This window comes from Chelonia mydas, chromosome 13 (genome assembly GCF_015237465.2).
Source record: "Chelonia mydas isolate rCheMyd1 chromosome 13, rCheMyd1.pri.v2, whole genome shotgun sequence".
NCBI classification, from domain to species: Eukaryota; Metazoa; Chordata; order Testudines; family Cheloniidae; genus Chelonia; species Chelonia mydas.
In genome coordinates this window covers 7060499-7072538 of record NC_051253.2, presented here as the reverse complement: position 1 = coordinate 7072538, position 12040 = coordinate 7060499, and the positions used below count along the sequence as shown (strand labels likewise).

The following is a 12040-nucleotide window of genomic DNA, read 5'->3' as shown; positions in this document are numbered from 1 at the left end:
ATTGGGAGTATTAGGCCATGTCTATCTGTACATGCAGCTCTACCACTGCAGCATGTGTGGTGAAGACATTTTATGACAACAGCAGAGAGCTCTTCTTTCAGCATTAAAAAAAAACACCTCCACCAGTGGCATAAGCTGTGTCAGCAGGAGAAGCTCTCCCGCGGACATAGAGCTGCGTACACGAAAGCTTATGTCGATGTAATTTATGTCGTGCAGGGGGGTGAAATATTCACCCCCCTAAGCAACAAAAGTTTTGCCCACAGGCTGTAGTGTAGACATAGCCATAGGCCATATCTACACTACCACTTATGTCAGCAAAACTTATGTTGCTCAGGGGTGTGAAAAAACACAGAGCGAAATAAGTTTTGCCGGCATAAGTGGTAGTGTGCACAGCGCTACATCGGTGGGAGAGCTTCTTCCGCCAACACAGTTACCGCCACTCATTGCGGGGTGGTTTAATTATGTCGACAGGACAGCACTCTCCTGTCGGCATAGAGAGGCTACGCGAGAGATCTTACAGCAATGCAGCTGCATCGGTACACCTGCGCTGCTGTAAGGTCTCTAGTATAGACATACCCTTAGTTAAGAAAGGCCACCAGTGATCTATCTACATTAGTTTTGCCAGCACTGGTTGCACCAGTTGGAAACTTGAAGGGGGGAAAAAAGTCTAGTAGTGACAACCAAAAGGAAGGCAAGTCCCAAAATAAGAGAAATGCAGAAGCTGGGCTAATAGCTTATAATGCTCAACTGGAAAAAACTGGGGAGAAGAGGGTGAGAATGCACCACAGTAAAAATGGGAAGTCATCTACCTAGCCTAGCTGAAGTTCATGGCTGAACTGAAGAGTTAGTACAAGTTCAGAATCCAGTTTTACAATCATAAAAAACACAGACTGCTTTTTGGTTGAAGAACCAAATATAATTTACTTTCTGAAAATGACTAATACTTTTTTTTCTGGGTAAGTCTCTCTCATTATCACCTGGTTATTTAATTAAAGTTGGGTCTTAGGAATTCAGAGTTTTATGTAATATTCTGAAATCAGTTAGTTCTACTCGCATTACTTTTTTAAAAAAATACAACACTGCTAATACAACACACAACTGCAGCTAAACTGTCCGTAAAATACTTTGAAGATTAAAAACACTGTATGAAGAAACTATTAATTGTAGTATTCTAGTCAACAGACCTCGCATATTAACTGAACACCTTAAAAACCTACAGCTCATTGCATACATTCTGAAATATTTAAACTCCATAATCCAAAACAAGTTTGTTTAACTAGACACAATACTTAACTAGTTTAGTGTCTCACTGTATCTTAAAACCTTAAACACTATTTTAATGATTCAAAACTCTAATCCTGCTCTCACAGAAATCAACAGCAAATATCCCATTCACTTCAAATTGCAGGATTGCGCCCCAAATGACTGAAGTCACACAGCTTCAAAGGAGGCTGAAAGTTAACATAATCCTTTGGTCTTCCTGTAGAGTGGATCTAAACTTTCAGTGCAGTCTGTTTCTGAAACCCCCTAGCTAACTCTAAAAAGGTAATTTGTGCATGGAAGATACTACTACATTTGTTTTTATGGAAAGATCCAAACGCCAGCTATCCATTTCCAGTCTTTAATATGCTAAAAAAATTGACCACAATCTAGAATACATATTTAGGCACAGAAGGATTCTATTTTTATTAATAATGTCAGTAAATGTAGATTTCACCATACACATACAAAGCCAGGAAAAAATATTTCCATTGATAATAATTGATATTTACAGATAGGGAAAGTAAAAAAATGCTGCTTGAGAACCTATTAGAGTTTGATTTAAAGACATTTACATTTAATATTTTGACTTGTGATGTTCACAATTTGTGTTTTAATGTTATAAAGCTTAAACTTTTGGAATCTCAACATCTACAGTCATTAAATGACTGTGTGGCCCCCCTCCCCGCCATCATTTCCTGCAACTGTGAAATTTTAAATTAATAAAATAAGACTTCACATTTTCAGCTGAATTTCATTTATTTCTCCTCAACCAACAATTCAGTTGGTTGCATGGTTAATTAAATTGCTAGAAACTAAAAACATACTTAGAGACTAAATTAATTTACATTACCATTTACAGAAATACCACCTGTCACTGAAATAAGCAACAATGAAAACATTCTTTAAAAAAAAAAAATGTTCATCTGATGACCAACTGCTAAACGAATAAGGTCCTACCAAATTCACGTTCATTTTGGTCAATTTCATGGTCACAGGATTTTAAAAATCATACATTTAATGATTTCAGCTATTTAAATCTGAAATTTCATAGTGTTGCAATTGTAGGGGTGCTGACTCAAAAAGGAGTGGTGGGGGAGTCACAATGTTTTGTAGGGGAGGTTGTGGTAGTGCTACTCTTACTGTTTGCGCTGCTGCTGGTGGCGGCACTGCCTTCAGAGCTGGGCAGCTGGAGGGTGGCAGCTGCTGGCTGGGAGCCCAGCTTTGAAGGCAGTGCCGCCACCACCACCACCAGCTCAGAAGTAAGGATGGCATGGTATGGTATTTCCACCCCTTTTTCTGCGCTGCTGCCTCAGAGCTGGGCCCTCAGTCAGCAGCTGCCATTCTCTGGCCACCCAGCTCTCTATAATATACGGTAAAAACAGATAAAAGACCAGATTTCATGTTGGAAGCCCAGATTTCATGGTCCGTGATGCATTTTTCATGACCGAGAATTTGGTAGGGCCCTATAAATGAACACTAAATTCAATAGAATTGTGTAAGTTTAAATATTTAAAAAATAACTGGTTCTGAGAAAAAACGAAAGATAGGTTTATCCATCAAGAAAAATACAGCCCTGAAGAATTATGGATTACATCAAACCCTTATGTGATACATAAAATAGGTCAATTTTTTTCCTGAAATTCCTAGAGGGAAGCAGATCCCAGACCCACACAGCAAAGTAAACAGGGTGTTATACTGTGTTTTAAAAGTGATCATGTAAACTATAGGAAAAATTAAAATATTGTTTCATATTTTATATGGCAATTTGCATCTCAAAAGGATCACAAATCATTTCACAAGTTCAAACTAAAAGACTACAAAAAAAGAATTACTTCACCCATCACTGAAATGCAGCAAACTCTGGGGTGAAGCATGAAACCTATTCTAGCTATTTTTTAATTGGATTGAATCTACAGGGGCAATTTAGGAAGGAAATTCTTGCAAAAAGTAGCACAGGATCCTTAACGGTGCCAGGTAATCACAACGGTAATTGCATCCAAAAAATGGCACCTAGCACCATTAGAACGGGAGAAAGGAAAAATGCAGAGGCTGGGAAGTTACTGAATACTTTATAGGAAGCCAAAAGAGTTTCAATTTCTTGGCTTCTACCTTAAGACTAAATCACCAAAACAAGGTGAAATTCACCTCTTCTACGGAACTCACCAACAGAGATTGAATTTACTTCCAACTCCCCCAGGAAAAAAACACAAAGCACCCGAGCTCGGATGAATTTCATTCCCACCCACCAAAGGACCCCCGCATCAGGACGACTCTGTCTCCCCCCATTTCATCACTCCCATCAAACGACCTCCCAACTCCGGGTCCCCGGCCCCCAGCCATCACACCACCCGAGCCCCCTCTCATCCGCTATGCGGGGACGGGGGGAAATAATGGGGCAAACGGATCGTGACATCACAGAGAAGTGGTCTGACTTCAGCTCGATTATGATGTCGATCCTCCTGTATCTCAACGGTCACTTCGCCTCCATAGCGGAGAAACCCGCCCCCGACACCCTGCTCCGTCCGGCGAGGGCGACGTCCCCTCCGCTCCGGCCCGACAGCCCTCACCGCTTACAGGGAGGCTCCTTTCGCTTCCCTCAGGGGCCTTGCATCGAGCGGCCGGCCTCCTCTGGTACCGCGCCAGGCCGCCGACTTGCCCGCAGAACCGAGTCGGGCCGACACTACCCCTGAAAGCAGGGCTCGCTGACCCTCCGGGGGCCCTGACGCCGCCCTGCCGGGCCTGCCCTCCTCCATTTTCTAATCAGGCCCAGCGCCCCCAGGCCGTAGGCGGCGGCCACCCGTTCTCCTCACCCCCTGCCTCAGTGCGGGCGGTGTGCCCGGTGTCCCGGATTCCCCTCAGGCCGCCTCTCTCACTCACCGTCGGGAGGAGGGGACAGATCTCGCCGCCGCCGGGCGCCTCAGCCGAGTCGAGCCGCCATTTCCTCCTCGCAGCAGCTCCTCAGCGCTAGGCGCGGGGCACCACTCCTCCCCAGCTACCATAGAGACTGACATGGCGGCGAGGCGTGGCCCAGAGAGTCAACCGGCCGGCGCTCCCCTCTCTGTTCTACACACTGCTCCCGTGAGGGCTTCTGGGGCGTTGCGGGCAACTACTGTTCGGCAAATATAGAGCGCGAGGAGGGGGGACGCCTGCGCAGCACTGCGCTGCTCGGGGGCAGGAGGGGAAGTGCCGCGCGCACTCCCCGGGGGCAGGAGCGCGCTCTGCCGAGCTATCACGTCGGTAGCTCCCTGCAGGGGCGGGCAAAGGGCTCCACGGCGGCAGGGCAGGGGTCTGCTGCCAAGGGGGATGAGACAGCCAGTTTCGTAGGGGAGACAGCCAGCGCAGTAACCTCTGAAGTGAGACGTATGCACAGGGGGCAGTTAGGGGAACCCCTCTCTTCCTACTGAAGTGCAAACACCAGCTGGCACCACCACTATGGCACATGCCCTATTCTGATGCAGTGGTGGGAGTCAGGACTTCTGGGTTCTCTTCTTAGCTCTTCCACCGCCTTCCTCTGTGACTTGGGGCAAATTAACCTCTCTGTGCCTCAGTTTTCCCAGCTGTAAAAAGGGGGATAATTCTTACCTCACAGGAGTTAAAGAAGTTTAATTCATGGTTGGCAAGGTGTTTTGAGATCCTAGGCTGAAAGGCACTATAGCAAAACTAAATATCTTTACTGTGACTTATCCTGGGGAGTAAACATAGCTTTGTCATATGGTGATTTTACACTTAATAGGGCAGAGAAACTGCATCTGCCTGGAAACAACTGTCCAGACCCAAGACAGGCCCCATTCCCTCCTCCCTCAAAAGCATTTATTGTATTTGGTTGGATGACTAAAATTGCAAATCAGGAAGTAGCACTCTTTGGTAGACCCAGCTGCCCATACCAACAACATTTTTCGTATCTGTTTATTTAATGACAATGTTAATCTTCCTTACTGTTATCTCCTTTCCATTTTGTTGTAACTGTAATTGCACTTGAAGTATCACTTAATCACTACTCAGGTTTCAGAGTGGTAGCCATGTTAGTCTGTATCAGCAAAAACAACAAGGAGTCCTTTTGGCACCTTAGAGACTAACAAATTTAAATTTTGGGGAGCCCATGGGAGCTGCGATTGGCCGTACTTGCGGACGCAGAAGGTAAACAAACCAGCCCGGCCTGCCAGGGGCTTTCCCTGAACAAGCGGCTTTGAGAACCACTGCTCTACACTGAAGATGCCTAATAAACTCTGTTTTATTTTGAAATAATTTACTATTTAACATATTTTGTAAAAAAAACCCTAAATACTGATAAACTCAATCTGTTATCATAGAGTTTGCAAAACCAGACTAGTTGGGATTTGTCTTGGGGGGTAGAGAGCTGGTGTCAATGACTCTAAAGTTTGATAGACACTCAAGGACCATTTTTCTCCAAAAAAAGTACTTTGCCACATGTAAATATACAATGTATTACAGAACCAGACAGGTGCTATTTTTTGCAGTTGTTTTCTGTAAAACAGTGATCCTCTAAGCTACTTTTGGGGGTGGACCTTTGTGCTTGCGCAGAGCCCCGTTCATTTAATTGATTTCAGTGGAACTTCATGCAATATAAGGACTAAGAACATAATCAGAAAATATAGTAAAAATAAAAATGTGCTTAGTACTAATGCTGTAAAACTATTCATTTCTGATAAATTTATATTTTGAAGCTGAATATATAAAAATGATTGAGAGAGTATAGCGGTAAAAACCCTGGATTGAATGTGATGTTAGATAATCTGGGTTCCAATTCCCAGTGCTATTAACTTCCTTTTGTGACATTAGCTAAGTCAGCCTCTTTGCCTCTTTTTCTTCAACCATAAAAGGAGGGTAGTAATGCTTACCTCACTTGTAAGGATGTAGTGAGGCTTAATTCATTATTGGTTGTAAAGCACAGAGATCCCTTGATGAAAGGTGCTACAAAAATACAAAACATGATTATTATTAAAAGTAGACACCACCACCTTAATTTTGTTCTGCAACTACAGAGCTCCAGTGAACTGAATACCTTGACCTCTTTGAAAAAAATATTTCAAAGTTTTAACAGACCAAATTCAGCTGTGATATAATCTCTAGAATAATAGGGAATGTAGTGAAAACGCTAGCACTGTGGCATTTGTTGGATAGATAAAACAAGTAATTTACACAGCACGCAAGTAAAATGTGAATGTGTTCCAGGAAAAAGAATAGGAGTACTTGTGGCACCTTAGAGACTAACAAATTTATTTGAGCATAAGCTTTCGTGAGCTACAGCTCACTTCATCGGATGCATCTGTTAGTCTCTAAGGTGCCACAGGTACTCCTTTTCTTTTTGCGTATACAGACTAACACGGCTGCTACTCTGTTCCAGGAAAGTAACTACCAAACAAGTGTAAAAAATCATGCACCACACTATCTTCCACACAGGTCCTTGCAGTTGTATTTTTTATTATATGCACCCTCTATTGTTCCCTCCATGTATTAAGTTATTAATTTTGTATCCCCCCAAATGCTAAACTGATGCAAGTTACATTTATGCCCAATATGTAAAAATACCTCATGCTTTATATCTTCTTTCGGCTTAGAGGATTCCATGCTTGCACCACCACTAAAATTGGCCCAGCTAGTTTCTGTGATCAGTTGCCACCATCATCTTTACTGGAGATGCATCTCCAATACTGTATTATCAAGATATGTTGTCCAAAAAAGGGGATTCTTCTACCCTATTTACCCTATTAGGAATAATCTATAATCTCATCTGTATTTCAGAACTGCTCAATTTGTATCTCAGAAATTCCCTTTTCCACTGCTGCACCATCCCTCAGCAAACAAATAGATTTCCTTTTCAACAGTCACGTTCTAAAGGATCTTTCTTCATGAGAGAAATTGTTTTTAATTTTTGGCATTTAACTATGTGTAAGCTAGAGTTTTACAGAACATTCATTATGAAACTACACAAAAACGCTTGCTTTTCTGTTTTGTCACAAACTCTAAACTAGTCCAGTAGTTTGTAGAGGCTCACAAACTTTTTGAGCGAGCCCAAGCTGATTATGCAGGGGACTGGACTAGATGACTTCTCAAGGTCCCTTCCAGTCTTATGATTCTATGAATGAACTTAGGCTGACTTAGGGGGTTGAGTGTTTTGGATGGGAGTGGGGCTTGAACTTAATTTCTTCTTACCTAGAAGTTATAGCATGCGAGTCCATGACCAAAGAAAAGGGTTCCCACAAACTCTTACAAAATTAAACTGCGGAGTTTCACACAGCACTAGTATCAGCTTGGCAGCACAACTGAAAATCATGGTAGGCTGGCTAGCTCAGGAAACTGGATAACAGACCATGGAGCCTCTGACCTCTTCTAGGTTACAGTGTGACTCCGGACCAGATTGGTAGTGAAGTAAAGTAACCATTTGACAGTTGTTTGTTTGGTGGTCTGCATGAAATGAGTTTGGTCTCCGTTCAGTCCCAGATTCATATGATAAAAAACACCACCACAATTTGTCTTAATTGAGAACACTGTTGGGAAGTCCTAGCAAAGAGACTTAAAGACTGACTGGCAATTTAAAAATATGTTCCAACAGACACCTTCATGCTTTCTCCTATGCTGCCCCTTATGCACTGAAGTAGCTTCCCATAAATATCCACAAAACCACATTGTCTTCCTTCATATCCCTCCTTAAAACTCTCTTCTGCTGTGATGCCTACAAAAAACAACAATTGTTAGGCAGTTGGTGTATTGTGACCATTGCTTATGCTCAGGGCCGCCCAGAGGATTCAGGGGGCCTGGGGTCTTCGGCGGCAGGAGTCCTTCGCACTTCGCCGAAGACCCAGAGCGGAAGGACCCCCCTGCCGCCGAAGTGCCACTGAAAACTCTCCTGAGGGCCCCTGAAAACTCTCCTGGAGGCCCGGGGCCTATTGTTCCATTTGCCCCCCCCCTCTGGATAGCCCTGGTTATGCTGATCAGGATTGTCTCATTTCTTCCTTGTGCTCCTTTGTTTGTTGTAACCACTTGTTAGCTTGTAAACTCTTGGGAGGAGGAACCATCCCTTAATTATTTTTGTGCAAGGTTTAGCACAATGGGATGTTGGCATCTAGGCGCGCTGCTACTCTACTACTACTACCACTACCCCCAACAGGCATGGAACCTTCACTGTCTTCTCATCCCCCTTAAAGATGGTACCTTCAAATCTGGGTTTGGGTGCATTTGTAGGGAAATGGTAAAGTTATCAGATGACTCATTTTTTTCAAGAGACAGGACTGAAGAGCTCTTGAAAGCTTGTCTCTCTCACAAACAGAAGTTGGTCCAGTAAAAGATATTATCTTACCCACCTCGTCTTTCTAATATCCCAGGACCGACATGGCTACAACAACATACACATTGTTTCAAGACAGTCATTTTTCAATGGCCCTTAAAATTTGGAGCCCTAGAGTTGGAAAAAAATTTTACATTCTGTACCCCAGCACACTCCTCCTCTCCGCTAGGGGCACTATAGCGGACTCTTCAAAGCCATTTTCAGCAACCAGAAAGAGGCTGAAGATGGTACTACCTCAGAAGGCAAAGGTAGGGAGTATAAATCATGAATGAGCTTCCCCTGGAGTGGGGAGTGACAGATAGTGCCTTTCTTCATTCTGATAATCCAGACACTTTAAATATGAGGCAACTTGCATTGCTGCTGCTTGTGCTCATGCTATACCTGTTCTACGGATAAAGGCCTTCTCTGTTTCCAGAAGCAATCAATCCAGCACCTCTCACGAACACTAGATGGGGCTGTCACGCGGGCATGTCTCTGTAGCACTAGATTCTCCAAGGGTGTTGATTCACCACCTCTCTTGAGCTCTTGATTCACACAGAGATACAAAATACTTAACACTTATTTAAATGCTTTTCATGTAAGCAAAACAAAATGTTTAGTAGATGGTTTACAACCAACGGGGAATTTTGGAAAATCTATGCAGAATTTTCCCCATGTTTGGTCTTTCACTGAGATTTTAGCCAAATTCTGGTGGATTTCTGCAGAGATTTCTCACTTTGTTTTTGGCTCTACTGGATTCTATTCCACCTTTTTAATACCAGTCATCATTGTAATATCCAAGGAGGGTTTTTCAAAAATTATTAACAAAGTTAAAAATTAACTGCAGCTGCTGCACCAAATTTACCAAAAAAAAAAAAAAAAAAAAGTAAAATTCTCCCAAGCCATCCTGTATGAGTCTAACATTTTATAACTAGTGTAGAAGTCCCTTTTATCCTACTTTTAAAAGTCTTTACAAAGTTGTAGTTAATAAAGATTTCCCAGAAATGTATTTTGAGATATATCCCATCATCTTGGAAACTCTCCCACTCATGGAAAGCTTGGTTCTCTAGAGCCCTGCTTAGTTGTAGCCAAAACAAGTCATGCTGCTGAGATGGAAAAGCAGACTGCCTCCAGAGATAGAAGCTTGGCACAGTGAATTGGCTGACCTGGCTGCTAAATACCTGGTAACATTCCTGAGAAGAGGGACCTTAAACATTTTTGAAAAGATTTGGTCTGACTTTCTATAAATCTTTGATTAGTTCCTAGTGAACAGAAACCGATATGTCATTCCTCCTTTCCTCTCTGTGCCCCCCTTTCTTTCTTTCTCCTCCCTTTCCATTCATTTACTTTTCATTATTTTTTTTTTGTTGTTGTTCTTCCCTTATGGGGGGGAGGGGAATTCAAATATAAATTAAAAAATAATAAAGATTAATGACTGACCTTGCTGTTCTCTAGTTTCTGCAGGACACTGGCACATGGAAGATGTTGCTACTATTATTTGGTCCAATCTCTTGCTTTCCAGGCTGGGAGGATATTGTCACTCTGAAATAATAACCATTAAAAACTGCTTGTTTCTAAGCAATCTCATCCAGCCCTCAAGCCACAGAAGGGCATTTTAGGAGGCTGCCACTTCTATGCAGCTCAGCAAAGTGTTGGCAGGTCGGGTGGGGGAAACATGAGGGGTTCATCACTGGGGTACTTGTCCTAAGTTAGTGGAAGGGGCTTAGCATCTGGGGAGGGGAGAAAGAAATTCAGTGGGGAAAGTTTCCCATTTGCTTTCCAGACACCCTTCCCTCACAGCTTCCTAACTTCCAGACTCCTCTCTTCCCCTATTGAGAGCACCTACCTTAATGAAGGATTTAAGGGCCTGTTTCCCACGTCACATTTGAAGCCTGTGTACAATATGACTTGGTGCTTCTAAATTCTAGCGCTCCAGATCACACAGTACTAGGAGTCTGAGTGCCCCACTGTGCACACAGTTAATTAGACAGACCAGCAGGCATTACATAGTGAATGATCCAACACTTACTCCACCTGGTATAAGGTAGAGAGAGGAAAATGAGTTAGTTGGCTGGCCATCCAATAATGTATTTATAATACATTGAAACTAGGATAAAGTTTGAGTCACTATAATCAGACACTGATCCTTTAAAATATCCAGGATTTTCTTCATAAACTATGATGTTAGGAGGGAAGAAGGGTTGACAATGCAGAAAAAACAAATCAAGACTAATACAGACTTATAAATTATGTGCATCTTTAAAACTTACTTTAAAACTTATATACAACAGTTAGATATTTCTACCAAGAAAGTGAGAGTTAATATAGACATGTGGGTTCAGCATTAACACCCCATTAAAACAAATAGGAAAATTAACACCTCTCAGAAGTATTCTTTGTTTGCAAACTTATTAAAAAGACACTTGATCAGGTAACTTTCAACACATTTCCTTTGCAACAAAAGTTACTAGAAACTCCCCCCGCCCCCCATGAAAGCTTAAACTCTACAGGAAACTTTTAGGCATTACCAAAACTATATGGGGAGACATTAATTCTGAACATGTGTATTACTAGTGCCCCAAATGATTATTTATATATTCATTTTATGTCATTCTATATTTTCAAACCCAAAATAGTGGGGTGGATCAGCAGTGTGTCACTGGCAGCAATAGCTGTAGTCCAGCACCTACTTTTGTCTCAATTTCCTTTTATATTGGCAAACATAAGTCAATGAAGGGAAAATTAATAATCTATTTGTTGTTTGCCTGAAACCATGAATAAAACCAGGAACCAATACTGTAGACAGGTGCTCTGCACACACCCGGTCAAACTTTTCCTTGTTTTTTTTTAATCAAGAAATTTTCATTTTTCCTGCTGTTATAGCTGCTTTTGTGACTCTTGTTCCTTTTACCTGTAGTTGCAGTTGTGGTATCAGTTACACTGTGCTACAACCTTCTCTCCTTTCCCTGTGTTTGAGGTGTGGTTCTCTGTATAGGAGAATCAGGAAGTGGTCATAGGGACTGGACCTCCCCATCCTCTCCACCTATATAGAAGTCTCCAGATAAACTCCACCTATTAGGGAGGAGTTGGCAAAGACAGATCATTTGAAGTGTTGGGGCGTGTTTGGATAAAAGATGTTCTTCAATCTTATTAGCAAAAGAGGCGTAGGAAATAGAGTTCTATGCTTAAAATGTACTTACTGGTTGGGAGCCAGAAACTTTCTGGGTTTCCATTTTAAGGGTTCGTTTACACATTACATTGTTCCTGATTAATTCCAAAAGCCTGATGCAAAGCCCACTAAAGTAAATAGGAATCTTTCCATTGAATTAAATTGACTTTAGATCATGCCTTCAGAGAGGACCATAGAAGATAAGAATAAGGTGATTAGGGACAAGTGTAGAGAGTTAATGTGTGTTGCACTATATCTGGAGTTACAGACTCAGGGCTTATGTTATTTTTTACTTATATCTCACACTGGTTGTATTTATTACT

General features: G+C 42.2%; 1 protein-coding gene across 4 annotated transcripts in view; it reads right to left on the bottom strand.

The window, feature by feature from the left end:
• DIDO1 (death inducer-obliterator 1) overlaps nucleotides 1–11583 on the bottom strand; it is a 96103-nt gene extending 84520 nt beyond the window's left edge. For 2 of the 4 annotated variants that reach the window (XM_037915842.2, XM_037915844.2), the window contains exons 1-6: nucleotides 11460–11583; nucleotides 10395–10582; nucleotides 9989–10090; nucleotides 8951–9093; nucleotides 6123–6195; nucleotides 4141–4820 (exon numbers count right to left, since the gene is read on the bottom strand). The gene's annotated coding sequence lies outside the window, so the exon portion shown is untranslated. The other 2 variants (XM_043527486.1, XM_037915845.2) reach the window with 2 other exon arrangements.
• Between the last annotated feature and the right edge of the window lie 457 nt (nucleotides 11584–12040).